The 3,807-nt window shown below is 40.3% G+C and overlaps 1 long non-coding RNA gene across 1 annotated transcript; it reads right to left on the bottom strand.

Annotated features, from left to right (window-relative positions):
* Positions 1-1,919: 1,919 nt before the first annotated feature.
* On the bottom strand, positions 1,920-3,417 carry LOC143927374 (uncharacterized). Its single transcript, XR_013262267.1, has 3 exons — positions 3,007-3,417; positions 2,757-2,914; positions 1,920-2,454 (listed from the first exon to the last, which is right to left on the bottom strand). It is a non-coding gene; the product is annotated as an uncharacterized LOC143927374 (long non-coding RNA).
* Positions 3,418-3,807: the final 390 nt, after the last annotated feature.

The raw sequence follows: 3,807 nt of genomic DNA, 5'->3' as shown, positions 1-3,807 counted from the left end.
TCATTTTGCTGTCAGACTGTTCTAAACACGGGAAACATGCGCCCCTTTACAGGTATACTATAGACACCCCCCCCCCCCGTACGAAATTTAAAGAAATATTATACTTTCATTGTTTCACTTTAAGCATTATTAAAATCAATGCTCACTGCATTAATACATGTCCCCTGGGGCAGGACCCAGGTCCCCAAACACTTTTTATGACAATACCATGCATATAAGCCTTTAAAATTATCACTTTTGATTTCTCCCATAGACTTTTAAAGGGTGTTCCGTGGCTTTCGAATTTGCCGCGAACACCCAAAATTGTTTTCTGTTCGGCAAACTGGCGAACAGCCAATGTTCGAGTCGATCATGACTTTGACTCGAACATAAAGCTCATCCCTGATGATGATGTAAGCATCACTAAAATGGCTGTATTGTCAAAAGACTGTCATGTAGAAAGTAGGTAGCCCAAATGCCTGATAATAAAAATCGCTGGTCAGGATGTCAGATTTAGGCATAACCTAGCGAAACATGGCAATAGGCCAACAAGAATAAATGGATAAATATTACTTACTCCTGTGGGGGAAAATGGAGACGTCTGACCGTCCAGGGAGGAATGTGGAGTGATCATCTCAAGATCAGCCCACCTCCACAAGTAAAGTATCCACAAATAAAGTATCCCTAATTGGATGTGTTCATGGAAAACACGCCACAGGAAGGGAGGTGGGGGCAGCCATAGAGGTATGCCTTGTGTGGCTCCCTCCGCGTTCCACAAGGTTAAAATCCCTGACCGCTGTCCGGGGGTGATCGGGAACGCTGCTGGCAAAGGGATTGTTCGCATCAGCAGCCGAAGCGGCCACCTAGTGAAACAGAGTGGGAGTGCAGATGTTGCTGCTCCCCCCTTGCCAGGAAGATGCACAAAAGAGGAACGCCACCTACCAAAAGGGACTGAACAAAAAATATTACAGGAATCTGAAAGACAAATATGGGGATAATATTATGACGATAGATGATGTGAAAATTGGCACTGCACATACAGTCAAGCATGCAATAAATCAATATCACGTGTGGCAAAAACAATATAATGAACACAAATATGTATATAGTTCTATAGATAGATTATCAATTGTAACATTGTAAAACACCATGTATTTCAAATAAATCACAGAGATTGTGCACCAGTTGTCCAATATTATCATTAGTAATGTATAATTTCACTGTCCACCAAATAGGTGGTGACCGTTTGTAAAATACAATACGATAATTTAAATGAGTTTTTCCAGAGGAAAAACCTCCTAGAAAGGGGTCGCAAGAGTCCAAATGGGTTAATTTCTTTCCTATCAAGAATATCGCTCAATTTATGAACCAAGAAGGTAGTTTGGGTTTCAATTTGATCCCCCGTTCAAAGTCTATTGCATATCCTAGCATAAGATTCGCCCATTCTTCACCCTGAAATTTGCTCATTTTAACACAATATCATATATTATATACACAAATATATGAGGTAGGTAAAGATGCTAAATCCAGTTCCTCTTTCTTTATTGCAGATGAAGGCAAAATTTACTGCAGACACAGCTTACACGGCAGTCCTGCCACAGTGAGCAAGATTAAAAAGGGACGCTCATGTGCAGACTCCAGAAGAGTGTTGACCAAGTTCAGACTCCAGAAGAGTGTATCGCCCATGTTCAGATTCCAGCAGAGTGTGTTGCCCACATTCAGACTTCAGAAGAGTGTGTTGCCCACATTCAGACTCCAGAAGAGTGGGTCGCCCACATTCAGACTCCAGAAGAGTGTGACGCCCACATTCAGACTCCAGAAGAGTTTGTCGCCCACATTCAGATTCCAGAAGAGTGGGTCGCACATTCAGACTCCAGAATAGTGTGTCTCCCACATTCAGACTCCAGAAGAGTGTGTCTCCCACTATATTGTATCCTAAAAAAGGAAAAAAGGGGAGCAGGGGATTTTTATACGGTACAATTTATAGAGAAACAGAGATTTCTTTTAAAAGAATTCATAACTTTTTTATTTAGAAATGTATTAAAAATATGTTTTGTAAAGACAATAACAGCAAATACACTCATTGTACAGAAAATGCATAGCTATAGAGTATAGGGGATCCTGAAAGTGTTAGTTGCTGAGACTGATCGTACTTCCTCCCGACATGTTTCGCATTTGTGCTTCTTCAGGGGAGTATGCAACTAACAATAACATAAAGAAAAAGTTTAAGAGTACAGAATGTACATATGTGCCGTACAGTTAAATGCATATATAATACAGGACATTTTTAATATAAAAAAATAGTCTCAATGTGCTTAGTCCAAGGAGGTGCAATGCTTACCCAGGTGTGTAAATTCCAAGCATCGCAACACACAAGCCAATAGATAGTGGAATAGATGGCAAAAATTGTGGGACAGGATCAAATGGTAAAAACACCCTAGCCCAATGCAGGGCATAGATGGAGGTAAGCAAGCGCTACAAAGATCAAAAACAAAAATTTAGAAATGAATACTAAGTTTGCAAATTTTATACAGATATTGAGAAGTGTTACATTGTAACAGAAGAAGTAAGCGATATAATTCCCTCAGTTATATGAGGGGGTTGGGGCTGAAGAAAAAAGCCTCCACATTAAGACAAAAAATACTGATTATTTAAGGAATAAAACAATTAATTATAATTATAATTAGAATTAAGCCTGATTAATGTATAAGTTGTAAGTAGTAACTGTTTGGAATATGTAACTAGTACGCTGTAAAAGAAAATAAAATTGTTTTTACCTGCAGTAATGGTAAGAGATGAGAGGATTAGTTCCATGTAATGATATTGATGCAATACAAATGCAACAGATCACAATGAACAAATCAATCGACTCATTACAGTGTTTTTTGTAAGCTACAGAGTGCAGCGCTATGCTGCCACTCTAAGCTTGCTGAACCTACAAGCAAATAAGAGGAAGGATAAATAAGTATGTATAGATAAGAAAAGGTGTTACAGCAGTATAAGGTTAAAATGAGGAAGTATATTTACCAAAACAAGAAGATTCAGCGTAGCGGCAATGTCTGTGTTGAACCTGCAGTGCTAGTGAAATGACAGCGCTGCTTTTTAAATCCCCCATCCATCGAGCCGGCGTCTGACGTCACCGGCTCGATGCGGACAGCCATAGGGGGAGACAATGAGCATGTGCAAAGCCCGTCGAATCGACGTTTAAACTACCATCCCCATAATGCCTCAGTGCTAACACGAGGTCCGTTTAGATGGATACTGATGGAAATGGGGCTGCGCTGGCTCTCCGCCCTAAACAGGGGCGGGAAGAAAAAAGCTTTCACAGAGGCAGATAGAGCGGCGATTATCATGGCTTCTAACCCAAAGGGGATTACATGCCCATGTCCACCCCGAATCGGGAGCCACTTGGGGGAATGACCCAGCGGCGCCCTTGGGTGTCCATATGCCTTTACATACTTGGTGCCAAGGGGGAAGAAAACAAAGGATCCAGTCCCATACCACAGAATAATAAGGCTTAGGAATGCGGTGCGAGGAAGAAGGGAAAAAGCCAAGCTCCTCAATGTGGATGGGACTCATAGAGAGCAACAGAGATCCCTGAATGCGCAAACCATGATACCCATCTTGGGCCAAGCAAAATGAGACAACAAAAAACATTATAGTACATGTGAAGCAATAATAAATAGAATTAACATTGTTGTTATACAAAAATATTTTGGATATAACATAGACATGACAATAAAGAAAATAAAAAAGAATAATAGAACATAACGAATTTGGAAGAGCACGTGGATACAGTCATGTATCTTTGAAAAAGTCATATAATAG

The sequence above is a fragment of the Lithobates pipiens genome, unplaced genomic scaffold, assembly GCF_037356315.1.
Source record: "Lithobates pipiens isolate NorthernLeopardFrog02 unplaced genomic scaffold, aLitPip1_a1.2 Scaffold_23, whole genome shotgun sequence".
Taxonomy (NCBI): domain Eukaryota; kingdom Metazoa; phylum Chordata; class Amphibia; order Anura; family Ranidae; genus Lithobates; species Lithobates pipiens.
The sequence above is the reverse complement of the archived record's forward strand: the minus strand, read 5'-3'. Positions and strand labels throughout refer to the sequence as shown.